This window comes from Sitophilus oryzae, unplaced genomic scaffold (genome assembly GCF_002938485.1).
Source record: "Sitophilus oryzae breed Bouriz unplaced genomic scaffold, Soryzae_2.0 scaffold_379_pilon_pilon, whole genome shotgun sequence".
NCBI classification, from domain to species: domain Eukaryota; kingdom Metazoa; phylum Arthropoda; class Insecta; order Coleoptera; family Curculionidae; genus Sitophilus; species Sitophilus oryzae.
Genome location: NW_022146950.1, coordinates 505,210 through 522,969, shown reverse-complemented (window position 1 = coordinate 522,969; position 17,760 = coordinate 505,210). Strand labels below are relative to the sequence as shown.

General features: G+C 33.4%; 1 protein-coding gene across 1 annotated transcript in view; it reads left to right on the top strand.

Annotated features, from left to right (window-relative positions):
* The first annotated feature begins 2,981 nt into the window (after nt 1-2,981).
* The window catches only part of LOC115885271 (4-coumarate--CoA ligase-like), a 38,666-nt gene continuing 23,887 nt past the window's right edge, over nt 2,982-17,760 (top strand). The window contains exon 1 of the mRNA XM_030904125.1: nt 2,982-3,160. The gene's annotated coding sequence lies outside the window, so the exon portion shown is untranslated. The remainder of the gene's footprint in view (nt 3,161-17,760) is intronic.

The window sequence follows — 17,760 nt, the reverse complement described above, 5'->3', positions numbered from 1 at the left end:
CAGACAGAAAGTTTTATTAGATAGCCATCCAATAAAGTTTGTATACCATCTCACGTATGGTACTAAAAAAGCTATCACACGATAGGTAAATAATAGAGTTTAGTACTACAGTACGTCATGTTGGTCGCATTAAAATAATATTAAAATCATGGTTCTGTCATAATATATAAGTATTTTATTTCTTTGCTATTGCAGTTATTGAGAATATAAAACACTCAGCCAATGAATACATTACAACAAACAAAAAATGTAATATACCAAATACTATGTGAATGCGATAAATTTTACATTGATGAAACAACTAGACCCTTAAATTTTCGAATTAAAGAATATAAAGATTATTTAAGAAAGGGAGATTTTCACAAATCTAAGATTTGTCAGCATTCATGGGACACAGGGCACAGAATACATTTTAACAACGCCAAAATTATAATGAAAGAAACGATAGCCTCTTAAAAGAAAAATAAAAGAGGCTTTTTTTAATACAATCTAATAAAAATAAATGTATTGCATCTGTAGATGTTAGTAATGTATGGCAATCGTTTCTTTGATTTTAAAGAACATAACATAAATAAACATAAAATACCTAAAAATTAAAAATAATCATACAGAAAGTTTGAGGCTTTTTGGTTTTACCTTATTAAGTAATTGTTATCAGGTAGGAGTAATTGTTAATTTTGAAGTTTAACTTGATATAATGTCATTTTAACAGAACGTCAACGGTTGTTGTAGACGTATCTGTTTAAAAAAAAACTAAACTGTTCTCGAATAGTTGAATTTAAATATTTTAAATAGTCTTTTTCTTTATTCTTTGTATTTTTTGCTTCCGACGACAGAAAGAGCTAAACTTTCCGAAACGTTAAGCATTTTTTTGGTTCGTTAGGCAAATTTGTTTATCTGTAAACCTAAAGCGTAGTTTACACGGGATAGAAAATTGCGATAGAACTTGCTAGAGTAACTTACGATAGTGTTTACATTTAAGCAAATTTTAAAGCAATTTCTTGCAACAAGTACTTTCTAGGCATATGCTTTGAGCAAGAAATTGCATGCACATATACACGGTATGGTGCATTGCACAAGTATATTGGTTTAGTAGAAAAATGTCGCGCCGTAAAAAGAGAGTTGCAGCCACTGCTCTTCTTGTTATAATTTTACGCAAACAGTCAAGAAAATCTAGAAAAAGAATATGGGTTATATATATATATATATATATATATATATATATATATATATATATATATATATATATATATATATATATATATATATACCAGAAGGCCTAGCCTTGGAGCTTACGCGATGTTATTAAAAAAAAAATAAGAAATGAAGACCCAAAGCATTTAAACAATTTTTTGCGAAGTCGATTTTACTTTTTCTTTTTATAATTTTGTTTCACACCTGGTTTGCTTGGGTACGAATATTAGTAGCTTCCGCTGAATCTCAGCCTCAGTTGTGTTGAATTTGTCAGCTATAAATTTGATTGCTTTTTGCTTTTTAGCTCTATCTGTAAATTTTCGATTTTTTTGCCACAATTCCGGAAATCCTTCTAATGAATTAATCAAAGTGATGGTATCTTCTTTCGACCACATACTCTACTTTAATATCGTTATTTAACACGCCTTCGAAGATCACTTGCACCAAAAACTTTCAACAAGACGGAAATAAATTTTAACTTGCCAGAGCACTCTCCCAACCAGTTTACACTTGCAAGCGCCTTTCGTCGCAACCACTTCCCCGCCAGTTTTGTGACTTGCTGGGAGAGTGCTTTCGAATACTGTTTACATTAAGCGTAGTTTACATGGGCAAGTAAATTATCGCAAGTATATGCCTGAGAGCACTTCTACCAAACTTGCATAATGTAAACGGTATCCGAAAGCACTCTCCCAGCAAGTCACAAAACTGGCGGGGAAGTGGTTGCAGCGAAAGACGCTTGCAAGTGTAAACAGGTTGGAGAGTGCTCTGGCAAGTTAAAATTTATTTCCGTCTTGGTGAAAGATTTTGGTGCAAGTGATTTTCGAAGGCGTGTTAAATAACGATATTAAAATTGAGAAACGTATGTGGTCCAAAGAAGATACCATCACTTTGATTAATTTATTTGAAGGATTTCTGGAATTGTGGCAAAAAAATCGAAAATTTACAGAGATAGAGCTAAAAAGCAAAAAGCAATCAAATTTATAGCTGACAAATTCAACACGACTGAGGCTGAGATTCAGCGGAAGCTACATAATATTCGTACCCAAGCAAACCAGGAGTGGAACAAAATTATAAAAAGAAAAAGTAAAATCGACTTCTGACATTCGCAGAAAATTGTTTAAATGCTTTGGGTCTTCATTTCTTAATTTTTTTTTAATAACATCGCGTAAGCTCTAACACTAGACCTTCTGGCAATCCATTCTTTAACCCATATTCTTTTTCTAGATTTTCTTGACGGTTTGCGTAAAATTGCAACAAGAAGAGCAGTGGATGCAGCTCTCTTTTTACGGCGCGACATTTTTCTACTAAACAATATACTTGTGCAATATACACCATACCGTGTATACGTCCATGCAATTTCTTGCTCAACGCATATTCCTAGGAAGCACTTGTTACAAGAAATTGCTTTAAAATTTGCTTAAATGTAAACACTATCGCAAGTTACTCTAGCAAGTTCTATCTCAATTTTCTATCCCGTGTAAACTACACTTAACTGCTGACGAGTAGTTTCCGTTGGATTAACGCATCAGTGTTTACAAAAAATAACTATTTTATTTTGTAGATTTTCTTGCAGTGGCGAAATACCCATATATAGGATTTTTTTGGAGAGATGAATACGCCACATAGGCATAGATATTTTTTATATGAAATATCTACGAAACCTTTTTTGGTAAACTTTTCTTCCTAAGGCCCGCCGCTGTTCAAAAAACAGCTAATTCTCGCCTTGGAGAAACTCGGACTTTGGACCACTGAATGAACCCAGCGCTACCCTACGCTATCGACGCTCATCGACGCTTATTCCGAAGGCGTACGCCAAACAGTAAACATTACAGACGTTTTGTAATTTTGGTGCTGGGCCCCACCAAATTGTTCGATTATTTTCTTTCGTCCTAACAATATCCCGGTACCTGTCATAAAAATTGAAGTGCTTCTTGATAAAGTGAAAACAAAAAATAACTGCATTTTGGTAAGCATCACTATTTCATTCCTGTGTCACATATTTATAACTTTTTTGAATGGTATTATGCGGCATTAACCGAGTTCAACGTTCATTTTTACGGTACGCTAAATTTTTAAGGAAGTTTGCCATTATGCTATTTATTTATTTCCTTATTGAGTCTTTATACTTATTAGGTACGCTCTCTGGAACTTTCACAAATTCTTTTATTTTCCTGTATTATTAGTCAATATATAACTGTTCAGTAGTTTTAGGTATCTTTTACATCTAATAATAATCTAAAAAGCGTATTTTAAATTTTATCTGATACAAATAAAACCAGGTCAAGGATTTTTTTAAATATTATTTGTTTTGATATTATTTTTTAAAAACAACTATTTGTCTACCATTGAATTTCTGAAAGATTGCTGATTAATTTCAATTAACAAAATTGATGAATCGAATAAAGAAATATACAACATGATAATAAAATATTTCGGTATTTGTGTCAATGCACATGCAATCCGCTAGACCACGTGTATTTGTGTATGTGTACTGTGACGTCACAGACACACCTCCACTCCCAAAACGCAGTTGCGTGTTTAGCTGTCAAAAACCTAAACATCAACATCGTCAAAAAATCGATATAGCCAGCAACGTGGAGCAGTGTTGCCGGAATTAAGGGATTTCCTTCAATATGAAGTATTTTTAAAGTCGATTTTTATCCAAAAATAAGACAATATGAAGGTTTCTGGCAGTTTTGTACAATCAAAATTGTTAAAATATTATATTTTAAAGGTGTTTAATTAAAGATGCCTCAGTTTAAAGCGATGTTGTTGTCAAAAAGTGCGCGATTCAAAAGATTTTGACATTTAACAAAAATTTAATAGATATATTTTAATCTTTCAACACGTCTTATTACACAGATACCATAACTAAACCAAAGTTCTTTATGTTGCAAAGAAATAAATAGGTAAATAGAAAACAAAGCTAATAAGTCAGCTGATCATGGAGTCTTGCACGAATAATTATTCTCGGTTCAAGCAGTCATTGTCAGCAATGAATTTTTTGAAACATACTTTATAATACTGCTGTAGAATATCTATCACGGCATTTTTGATCGTGTTATTTTTTTTAATAAAAAGTTTATTTAAATAAATCAGTGTCCAAAAATTACCAGAAATAAGTTTTTAAAAATGTTCTCCTAATTATAAAATAGATGAAATTTCGTGATTTTTTACAAGATCTCGAATTTTTTGTGAAGTTGAAGGAATGTGAAACTTTCTGGCAACACTGGCGATGCAGTCAAGTGCAGTGTTGCACGTAAAATAACGGACTTATACGGATATTAATGAAACTAAATTATATTTAATTTTGAATCAAAATATCAATCGAAAATAATAATTTTAAAAACTTAAATCGTTTTTAAGATATGAAAACTTTCTAACCTAGTAAGTGTTTAAATTATTTTATTGGTAATTACTACTTCTCGATAACAGCATTTAAACAAAATTAAAGAAACGTTAATATAAAAAAAATGTTTTTCACATTACATACAACCTTTGAACGGTTGCTATTTGCAACATGCGTTGGCACGAAGGTTCAGAGATCATGTATTTTTTAAAGAATTTGTTGAAGACTAATAAAATCTTAACATAATAACAATATTTAATTTATTTGTTCTTGTTAGTTGATTATTTTAAACCATTATTAGCTTGAATTTCCTATACAAATTATACATTTAAAATAAAATAATAGAGTTAAACATTTCTATATGTATTAAAAATATATAGATATAGGTATAGTTCGTACCAATTAAACTTTTAGTCACGTGATTAAGCTTGACCGGCACAGCGTTGCCCACTGTTACATATTTTCAAAATATTTTAGGAAACAAAAATAAATCTATACTAATATATAAAATCCTTAAGTGACTGACATACTGATTAATCACGATCCTGCTCAAACCACTCAACGTAAGAAGCTCAATTTTGGCATACAGGTTGATTCTACGGTGGAGAGGTTCGATAAGAAGGGATTTTTCGAAATTCCAGTTTATTTAAAAAACAGTCAAGTTTCAGAAAAAACGCTTAAACACGTATGTTTTATTGTGTTTTTTTACATATTTTAAGATTTTTTAAAAATGTATACAGGGTATTTTGAAAAATCTGGTCATTGATTAATCACGATCCTGCTTAAAGCGCTTGACGTACAAAACTGATTTTTGGAAAACGGATTGACTTTAGGGTATAGAGATTCGATAAGAAGGGATTTTTCGAAACTCTTATTCTAAGGGGGTGAAACCATCCCTCAAATATTAGAATATTTTTTATTTAAAAACCGGTGAGTTTTTCGGAAAAACTCTTAAACACGTATATTTTATTTTGTTGTTTTACATATTTTAAGAATTTTTTAAAAATTTATACAGCGTGTTTCATAAAATATGACCAATGAGTAATCACGATTTTGCTTAAACTGCTCGACGTTTAAAGCTGATTTTTGACAAAGGGATTGACTGTGGGGTGTAGAGGTTCGATAAGAGAGGTTCGATAAGGACGATCTCAAATCTCAAATTCCAAGAGGGTGAAAACGCCCCTCAAATATTACAATATTTGTTATTTAAAAAACCGTTAGTCTTTGTCTTTCGGGAAAACGTTTGGAAACGCATAATTTATTTTGTCTTTTTTACATAACTTGAAATTTTTTAAAAAATCGGCATATTGTTTTTTCTCATGCTGACATAAATGTGAGAAAATTTTATCCAGTTTATATGTTAATGGAAATTCTTGCTTTGCTTTATCATCACCATTACAAGTGATTAATTCGAGGCGAACGAAGTCGCGGGTATACGCTAGTTAATTATTAAAATATATAAACAGTTATTATTTACATCAAAAAAACTCACCTCTTTAACATTACTACCGCTTTCCCGTTCAAAATATTCTAATAGGTTTACAATGAGTTTTTTGCAACATATATTAAGCTCTCTTGTACACTTCGCACTAAAAGAGGTTCTAAAAAGAACAACGTTCGACTGTAAGGTCTGCTAGTAAAATTGTTTAAGCTTAAAATATCACAACACAAATCATTTAAACCAAAAACTCGTAATACAAAACTAAAGTGTCAAAACGAATGACAGTGTCAGTAAATAAATAAATAAATGTGGCAACTTGACATTTTTTACAGCACCACCGAATCCCCAGCGTGAAATTTGGTTGGTAACAATGAATTTAAATATCGCGCCCTCGATTGCGTAACTAAAAATTTAATTGGTATCGCCAATTTTATTTTTATTTATATTTATTATATATATATATATATATATATATATATATATATATATATATATATATATATATATATATATATATATATATATATATATATATATATATATATATTATTTATATTTTATTTAAAAACGGTCAAGTTTCCAACACGTATATTTTATTTTGTTTTTTACATATTTTAAGATTTTTTAAAAATGTATACAGGGTGTTTCGAAAAATCTGGTCATTGATTAATCACGATCCTGCTTAAAGCGCTTGACGTAAAAAGCTGATTTTTTGAAAACAGATTGAGTTTAGGGTGTAGAGGTTCGATAAGAAGGGATTTTTCGAAACTCGAATTCTAAGGGGGTGAAACAATCCCCTCAAATATTAGAATATTTTTTATTTAAAAACCAGTGAGTTTTTCGGAAAAACTCTTAAACACGTATATCTTATTTTGTTGTTTTACATATTTTAAGATTTTTTTAAAATGTATACAGGGTGTTTCATAAAATATGACCATTGAGTAATCACGATTCTGCTTAAACTGCTTGACGTTTAAAGCTGATTTTTGTCAAACGGATTGACTGTGGGGTGTAGAGGTTCGATAGGGAAGGGTTTCTCGAATCTCAAATTCCAAGAGGGTGAAAACGCCCTTCAAATATATATATTTGTTATTTAAAAAACGATTAGTCTTTCGAAAAAGTTGGGTAATTTCTTAACCACGATTCTGCTTAAACTGCTTGACGTAAAAAGCTTATTTTTGGCAAACGGATTTTTCGAAAGTCAAATTCCAACGAGATGAAACTCCCCTCAAATATTAGCAAGTTATATAATAATATCGCCATATTGTTTTTTCTCATGCTGACATAAATGTGAGAAAATTTTATCCAGTTTGTATGTTAATGGAAATTCTTGCTTTGCTTTGCTTTATCATCACCATTACAAAGGATTAATTCGACTCGAACGAAGTCGCTGGTACACGCTATAGAAATATAAAAGGCTTAGGAAACCTTAAAAATCGTCCCCAGTAAAATAGAAATCAGTCTTTCTAGTTAATTTACTACCACTTATCGTGATAATGTACAAGCTTAAAATATACTGAGCTAAAAATAATATTGTAAAATAGCTAATTACGTATGGTTGTAATGTTATTAACGAAAATAAGTGTAAATGTTTTTATATATTATATTAACAAAATTATTAAAAAACAATTTTCCAAATTACTAAATAAATAAATAAATAAGTGGCACGTTTTTTAAAGTGTGAACGCAATTATTTCGTAAACAACAACGTTTTGAACTTTAGACCGATTAAAATAAACTACTAGCTACTAGTGTGTACGTGTATAATGTGTTTTCTTAACAATAATATCATAAATACAGATATACAGATATAATTAAAGCTGAATAATTAAAAGTTAATATACTATTTTTAAAAAGTCAACCGGTTCGAGTCACAGATTTGTTATTTTTAGTTAAATTCTTCTAATACACATAATATATTATGTATGTATTATTTTCTAACTCTGTGGTAATGTATAATTTTTCATGAGATGTCTAATGATTCTTTATACAATGTGGGTGTTAAATGCTTTTTTAAAGTAACATTCTAATCTTTTAGCATCTGTAATAAACGTATTTACAGATAACGAAACGATTAGAGATGAAAACAGATAGTCCAAAGTTTGTTAGATAGATGCGTACTTATACTACTATTTCTTTGATTTGCATATGTTTGTTGTTAATTATGTAGGTAAAATAAAGTTTTTCTCTTCCTAAACTTAAATAGTTTGCCAAATAGCCGCGTTCAAGCATCACCACCTCCACACAAGGCCATTCAACCTTTTCCAATATGGCTGAGATAGAAGTGCTTTATTTGACGCGTATTTTAAACCCTGTTTTATGTTATTTCCAAATAGACATTTTTCACACAAATGTCGGGTCTTTGGCCTTTTACGTAGTATTTCACTAATTTTTTAATAAGACGTCATTCCTTTTTTTACATAGCTCTTCAATAAAATATTGGATATTCTGAACAAGATGGATTTAATAATAAATTCTGACGTATGTGAGGGGCAATTGTGACCTAAAAAAAGACTTACATCCAGGCCATTTATATTTTCAAATGTCAATGTTGTCAATATCTTTCTGTGATCTTTTTGATGTAAAAAGCTTGATTCTTCCAATATTTTACTTATAGCGAGGTAAGTGTAACCAGTAGCCATAACTACATCCTCACTAGTGTAACAGAGGCTTTGGCCTTTGGCCTTTTTGAGGCATATTCAATGCACTTCTTACCCGAAAACTACTAGTAGGAGTGAAATTATCTCTTTCAATAGCTGTCAACCATTTTTTACGAAGCTCGTCATTTTTGGGGAATATAAAAGCAGAAACCTTGGGGCCCCCTCTATAATTCCCGTGACAATTTGGAACAGAACCTGTAAAAGGCATACTACTGTTGCGGACCGGTGTGGACTCGACCTAACCTAACAATATGGCCCGCCCTCGGATGACCTTAACATCGCCTAGACACCGTAATGATTCATTCGAAGATTCGAGAAGGATCGAGTCCCACTAGAATGGAGTAGTACATACGAGAACAATCGAAACCTTCTCTATGCACCTAACGATCTATGGACTATTCTAGAGACCTTTAGCGGTCGGTATAAAAGCCGGCGGCTGTGGCCTAGAGAGGGCAGTTATAAATAGCCGAGTGCAGTTGACGCGCTAAAATTCAAAATAAATTCTTAGTTATAAATCGTTTGTAAATAGTTCTATAAGTCTTTTATCGTTATTGTTTTTGTTAATTAGTGTTAAATAAATAGTATTTAAATAAATTGTGACTGACTGACGGAACCGACGAAAAACGTAACACTACAATAAAATATTAACCCTTTAATACCTATCTTTTGATTATTATAAGTAACCATTATAAAGTACTATGCAAACTGGCGGTGTAGCGGTGAAGGCTTTTTATTTAGGTGTAATATCTTGATAAATACTTCTAGTTCTTACCTTAAAATAATTAATAATACAGGAGTACGACAAACACAAAAGTTTGAAGTTCCCTATGTGGAATATCTGGTTTGGATTTTTATTACACTCTTATTTTATCACAATTTTCTGATCACACCATGCACTGAACGCTAAGAACTAAACAAACGTGTTGCAGAAGCACAACAAACGAGATAATTAATTATTTCTGGTATGCAATCGGAACGAGAAACCACTACCGGCTTTTCAGGTTAAAGGTAAACAATGCACTGTCTTCACCGCCATATTTGCCTTGCCCATATCATGTTGATTGGCCTTGAGTTGAGGTGGTGGTGGTTCAAGCTAGCCGCGCCGCGCCGTGTCTGATGATCGAAACTACGCGACCGGTATTTTAACGTGTAAGACAGTGATGTAGACAGCTTAATGGAAAATCAAATGCATTAAAAAGAGATAAAAGTTGGGTTGATACATTTCTTGTATTGCCGGATTTTGCATCTGCGGTATTGCCGGATTTTGCATCAAAATTTCAAACCGCACATGTATGCGTTTATGAAAAATGTTGCATCTAGGGTTGGTACGTTATTTTTCACAATTAGTTACTTATTTTACTACAGCTGGTAATAGATTGTTTTTAGCTTAGATCAGTAGTATACATGAAAAGTTTTAAAATAGTTTATTTTTTTTTACCACACATTTTCCAACAAACGTAAAAATCCGGCACTATTGTATGTCGCTTTTTATTTTGCTTCTCTGTCCGTCAAGCGGTCATTTATATTTATCTCTGTCGCATGCATTAAAATACAGACCACGCAGATGAAATATACAGGGTGTCCCAGAAATAAGTGCAAGTATTTTAAGGGGTGGTAGATCTCGATAAAAGAAACATATTTTCTATTTATCGTTTTTCAAATAAACTCCAAAATTTTGCTTTGAAAATTTCCAAAAAAAATGTTTGCTAAAATTTTGAGAACCACTGGATCTTTTTTGGATTTTCTTTCTTCTAAATTTAATCTAATACCTATGTTGCCATATTATCGAGAAATTATGTTTTTTAACTAAAAACTAAAAAAAATCCAAAACTTTATTCAAAAAATTTCGAATTTTCAATTTTTTTTCACGAAAAAAAACTCATAGACGTGTTTCTGGGGTTGAACTATACTACCAGTTAAAATACTTGCACTTATTTCTGGGACAGCCTGTATAGTATAGTTTATATATTATTTGATATCAATTAAACTTTTAGTTACGTAATCGAGGGCGCGATTTTTAAATTCATTGTTGCCAACCATGGACATATTCGGCGCCGGGTTGACTAACTGGAATTTAAATCTCGCGCTGGGGAATCAGGTGGTAGCTCTGCTGTAAGAAAGTCAAAATTTATTTATTTCCTGACATTGTCATTCGATTTGACACTTTAGTTTTGTATTACGAGTTTTTGGTTTAAATAAGTAGTGTTGTGATACTTTAAGCTTAAAAATGTTTACTAGCAAAAATTGCAGTCGAACGTTTAGTTCTGTTTAGAACCTCTTTTAGTGCGAAGTGTACAAGATAGCTTAATAGCCGTAAAAAACTCATCGCAACTTTATTAGAATATTTTGAATGGAAAAGCGGTAGTAATGGCCCTTTATGTCCCTGAAGTGTTGTTAAGAAGGTGTTAATAACTGTTTATATATTTATAATTCATTTATTTTTGTTTCCTAAAACATTTTGATTAAAAGAAAATATGGAAATCACGTAATTAAAAGTTTATTTTGTATGAACTGTATATTACAATTTTTCAATACTAACTACCAACAAATACTCAAACTTTATAAGTATCAATTAGACTTTACTTGCTAAATTTAGAAAATTGTCATGGTAACGAAATTTTTGAAATGAAACTATAAATCTTTTTGCATATAAGCCCCCGCGCCCTATAGCTTATTTCTGACCACGCCACTGAATTTTTATCCAACTTTTGAATTGAGGCAATGACCCAATTGATACCAGTATATGATGAGATAAAAATTCAAAAACATAAAACATTCCCAAAATGTTATCACTGTGAATCTGTGACCTGACAGATGTTTATTATTGGTTTCCTGACGCCTCATTATCTACAAACAAATAAGTAAATAAAAATTAATCATACCCGCTTTGTAAACATCGCAAATCTGATGATATGTTATTCAAGTCATTTTAGAAAATTAATTAAAGGTTTTGATTTGGAAAAGCATCTATTTAACAAACGTTAGGAGTTGATAAAGTCCGGACTTTATACTTTGACCTGTTTTTTCGGTGCTGTTTTCTCAATACATATTAATTTTAGACAAATATTGGACTTTCAGACTAAACGAACTATATATTTTTACATCTCTACGTAATACTTACGCGTAAGATTGCCTATTTATGTATTTTTAATTTCCGAAATCAAACATTTTAAGTCATAAACATCATCGTTTAACGCAGCGGGGAGGCTTCCATTGATGCGGGTGATGCGTCGCATCCTTTCAAAATATTGTAATACGTTTTTATTTAAAAAAGTCAATGATATCTCCCATAATAAATTAAAATTCTTAGTAAAGAAAGGACTTGAAGAAACTTGACTCTTGAAGAACGATTTTCAAAGCATATTTTGAAGGCTGTACTTAAACTGCCGTTAAACAGTAGCTTACTAAAATGCCGTTGATAGGTATGACGTCGTTGATGTGACGCACTTGACGGATTTATGAAATATAGAAATTTTATAAGGACTAACCAACGCTATCCACCCCACCAAATAACCAACTTAACCTACGCAACTAACCTCGACACTGATAAAAAAATAAAAAACAAATATAAATTAGTAAAAACCAACCAACCCCACCAAATAACCAACTAACCAATGAATTAACACCCGCTAACCAACCCGCCAAATAACTAAACCAATCCAACCAAAAAGAGTGAAACTAATGCAATAAGATCACGCTATAAGCAAAAAAAAATATAAAAAAGTCTTGGTCAGCGTGAGATTTGAACCCCGAACCATTCGCTTACGAACCGATAGTTTCAAGTTTCAAGTTCAAGTTTCAAAGCATTTATTGAGAATGTCTCCTTAAATACAATAAAAAGGTGCTATATACAATATATACAATAAATAAAATAACATGATAAGATGGTATGTTGTTCTTCTGACGAAGCACTCAACCACCTAAGCGAACCCTGTGAACAGGGGGGCCGGTGTTTGCCCTAGGTAGCTCTTTTATTGACCGGGCGAGGCTGCATGTTCCGCTTTTGCTCACACATGCATTGGGAGTATAGAGGCAATGCCGACGTGTTTTACTTTAATAAATATGTTGGTTACTTAAATCAGATCCGTAGAATCGGAGGAAAAAACTCTTAAAAAACCTTCGTAATATCTAGTAGATTTTCGGTAATTTTATTGTTTGTATGTTTAGTTGTGATGTAGTAGTCTTCAGTCTATTCTGCAACTGATGTACATATTTTATGTACACGGTTGAGAGTAGTCTGAACTTAGGAGTGATTGATGTTACGTTTTGTGTGTCTTTGTGGTCAGCGTCTATAATTATTTAATTTATGCTCTGAGTCTGAGAACATTACTCACTATATATAGGTAGCCGTGAGTATATCGGCAAATGTTTCATATTTATCACATTGTGCTGCCTTTGTTGCGTTATATTTGATGTTAGGGGCGAATTATAAATTTGCGTCTTGTAAAATTTTTGTCCTATTGTGTCGATAAATTCGTTTATTGTCTCTAATCCAGTATTTTCATGTAAATGTGCTATACGAGTATATCTGTCATATCCGGTGATTTTCCTTAGTGTCTTATTTTGTAACCGTTGTAGTCGCAGTCTTTGTTTATTTGAGATCTTAATCCATACTGGGCATGCGTATGTTAGGGTAGGCCTGAGTATAGTTTTATAAAGCAATATTTTATTATCTACCGTCATATGCGATCTAGGTGACAGTAAAGAATACAATTTCTGTAATGCTGCGTAAGTCTGTTGTATCCTATAGGTCGTATTTGATACGAATGACAGCCGCTTGTCAATTTTAATACCAAGATACTTGACACAGGATTTTGGCTGAATAGCTGTACCATCAATTTTTAATGGTTCATGGACAGTTACGTTACTAATTTTCTGTGTAAGAAGTAATTGTTCCGTTTTTGTAGAATTGATCTTTATTTTCCACTTTTCGAAATAAGGCAATAGTCTCAATAGGTGATACTTCAGTTGTTTATTGGCAATATTCACGTAGTAAGAGGAAGCATATAAAACAGTGTCATCCGCGTATTGTCCAAAGTTTGTATTTGGATATCGAGGAATGTCAGCGGTATATAAAGAGTATAGTAGTGGTGCGATTACTGTGCCCTGTGGGACACCAGCGCGTATAAGTTTTTGAGAAGACAGAGAATTGCCCACCCTCACTCGGAAGTAACGACCTTGGAGATAGGATTTTATTAGATTTACAATATGTAGGGGATAATTATGTATAAAGAGGAGCTTGTAAAGAAGACCTTCATGCCAGACAGCATCGAAGGCCTTCTCCACATCCAGAAATAAGGCTAGAGTAGACTGCTGTCGCTGGAATCCCGTCTGTGCATCGTGTATCATTCTTGCAGCAAGTAGAGTGGTGTTGTGTCCGCGTCTGAAACCGAATTGTTCACTAGGCAATGTTTTGTTATTTTCTGCGTGTTTTGTTAGTTGGTGTAATATAAGTTTTCAGATACTTTTGCCATTGTATTCAATAATGCTATAGGCCTGTAGCTTCCTGGTTTCGTTGCATCTTTTCCTACTTTATATATTGGTATTACTATTGCTTCTTTCAGGCAATTGGAAAGTATTGGATTCGGACAATCGCATTAATAAATACAGCAACTGCACTTGTGCTTTTCTCGGCAATTTTTTAAGAAGTAGGTAGCTAATACCATCTGGACCAGGCGCTTTATTGTTTGAAAAGCTCCTGATTGCCATTTTTAAGTTTTTATGTGATATATATGTGTCGCGTTTTGCTTGTTCATCCATTTCCGATCTAGGTAGATTAGTAATGCATTCATCAATATCTCGCTGTTCGTTAGTTGTACTTGGTCGTGGAGTGTGAACTGTTGCAAACTGCTTAGCGAACATCTCGGATTTCTGTTTGTCGTCAAAAGCTTCTATGTTATTGTCTTCCAATGTCGGAATAGTCCGAAATGTTTTAGTCAGTATTTTTGTCATTTTCCATAGAGAGTTGTCTCTTATATTTAGGCCTTGTAATTTAGTTTGCCAGATATTATTTTTGTGTTGAGCTATTTTTAGAGTAATCTGTCCGGACAATAGATTGAATTGCTCTCTATCTTGTGGTCGTCTATGTCTTTGCCATATTTTTCTTAGGTTGTTCCGCGCTTTGATTAGGTCCGTTATTTCTTCAGGTAAGACGTCTTCTCTAGGCCTGATACGCACTTTCTTACCAATGACAGCTCGAGCGTTTTGAATTAAGTCAGTAAAACGCTCCACCTCTCTATTGATGTCCTGTGCTGTGCTTATATTATTGTTTATTTGAAGATTTTGATTGATAAGATTTTTATATTGATCCCAGTTGGCATTATTGTATGTCCATGCTAGGTTGGTATAGTTTTGTGTGTTAATATTACTTGATATTGAGAAAAATACCGGAAGATGATCGGAGTTAAGTTCATTTTTTGTGGATAGTTGGATATATTGAGTAATATTTTTATTTAATACTATATCTATATACGTTGGGGTCATGCCATTGAGGGGTATATGGGTGGGAGTAGAGGTGTGTAAGAGCGCAACATTATTGTTAAGCGTATATGTATATAGGTTTAGTCCACTAGTGTTATTTACGTGATTTTTCCAGGCTATGTGTCGCGCATTTAAATCACCCATTAATAATACTCGAGGGAAAGGAGAAATAAGATTGTCTAAGTCATTGTGAGTCAGTGTGTTGGATGGAGGGTTATAGCATGCAACAATATGAGTATCATCACTTAATTTGATAATGATGTGTTCTACGGAACTTTGTAAGTTAATGTTTAATAGCTTATGTGGTATACGTGCTCTTACTAATATTGCTACACCTCCTCCGCGTCTTTGTGTCCTGTCCTGTCGGTGGACACTAAAATGTCTAATTTTTATACGGTCTATGTCAGTAAGTTTAGTCTCACTTATGCACATGATATCAACTTTGTATATTGATAAGAAGTGTATAAGCTCGGACATTTTATGTCTTAGTCCATTGGCGTTCCACAGTACAATGTTCAGTTTAGTCATTATTTGTCAGGTGTAAAATTTAGTCTTGTTGGCGTATTATGTTGTATTTAGTGACTTGGTTTTGTTCAAAGCCAAGCATAACCCTAATCACTTCCATACCCGTGTGAGCATTTTTTAGGAGTTCCTTCAGCGATGCCAAAGCTCGACTTAACTCAGTAAAATTAATCATACGATTTATTTCTTCAGCATCTCGAATGACATCGCTGTAGGAATTCATAAAATTGTCGGCGTTAAACATACCTTCCTCTCGGTCTGTTTTCGCGTAGTTTGATCTAGGTGGTTGGGTGCTACGTTGTTGTGTAACCGTTGCTGCCTCTTGTTCTTTTCTTCTGTTTCTTTCTTCCCAGGCGTTGACTGTCGGTGGTGGTGCTGAACGGTATGTCTGTTTTTGGGGCCCTGATGTTGCAGATTTTCTGTGTTCTAAGCTTTGTAGTTTTTCCTTATATACCGGACATTCCGGGTTGGCTGCTGTATGATCTCCATTGCAGTTTGCACATTTAGCTGGTTGGTCTAGGGGTTTTGTACAGTTGTAGCTATAGTGGTTTTCGGCACATTTCACACATTTTGGGGCTCTTCTACAGTTGTTGGTTGTATGTCCCCAAACTTGACATCTTCGACATTGTATGATTATTCTATCGTTTTTGCGACGTTCCCAGTATACTCTAGTGTATTCGATAACGCTTGCTTTTTCGTTTAGTACTTTTAGCAAGACGTTTTTATTTGTGGTAACCATAAATAGCGGGTAGTTTTCGTTCTTCGTTTTCATTTTATAGACTTCGTTGATTGGTATTTTTAATTCATCTTTTAAGGTTGCTTTGATATTTTCCGTGATAGTATCTTTGTGGAGTCCGCGTAGTACAAAGGCGTGTGAGGCGTTGTCTCTTGGTGTATATGTGTGAAATTCTATTCCTGAATTATCATTCTCTAAGTATTTCTTCAGATTGTCATAGTCTTGGATATTGTTGGTTTGAATGACTGTAGTATTTATATTATACTTCAATGAAAATTCTGCTTTGATGTGTTCTTTGAACTTCTGGATACATGTTTTGTGATCATTGATTGTTCCTTGGAGTACAATTGGGGGAGGTTTTCTCTTTTTCGAGGTTTTGATGTTCTCAAAATTTTTCTTAAACGTACTTTTTGATTTTCGTTTTATTTCGGTTTCGGTGTCTGTTTCCGAATCTGTCGAAGATAGATTTTCGTCATTATTTAGTCTACTAAATTTGTTTGCCGTGGCTGTTTCTGGCGTTCGTTTTCTTTTATTTATTAATGCAGACAGTGGTACTGTGATTTTTGGACTCACAAATAGATCAGAGCTTACTGAAGCAGTGTCCATTTCTCTCGTGGTAGTCTCTTCGTGTTTCCCCTTGGTTATTTGGGAGGTGGATGTTTTTGGCTCAGTATCGGAGATGCCATGCAATTTTTCTAGGTGCTGCTCGATTTCTTTGAGGGTTACACTAATTGCCTCAGTATCAACCTTTTTTGACGTGGCGTTCTTTGTGATTGTCAGTACACTTCTAGCGCAATGTTGACAATTGCGGGTTTTGATGTTGGTTTGCAAGAGTTTTACAAGCTTATTTGCCCTTTTCACTATTTTGCTGGTTGTGTCCTGGGTTGGTGCCGAAGATCCCTTGGTGTTAATATTATGGTCGAGGGTCATCCCCCCGATCCAGGAAACATTTGAGTTAGATTCAAATGAATCTATTTTGAATTGTTATAAAAACAAATGCAGTAAAAAATAAATATTTCTTTATCTTCGCGCCGCGCGAGGTAGATAAATAAATCGGTGCAAAAAACACTCGCAAGTGGCCCTGAACACTGCGTCCGCACGGTACCGCAGCTAGTAGGCGACTTACGAACCGATAGCCTCAGCCACGGAGCCACAGGTGCTCTTGCAATATGCTTATGGCTAAGCATTACTTTCCGCCGACATGAACGACGTCACAATATCTATTAACGGCATTTTAGTCATATACGTATAATTTACAAATATACTCAGGGTTCCCTATTTAACCCCGTGTGCAGTTTCTGTGCCGTAAGAAAAAGACAACATAACCCAGCTCCATGCTCCATATTAAAACTGCATAAGTCTATTTCACCCGGATATG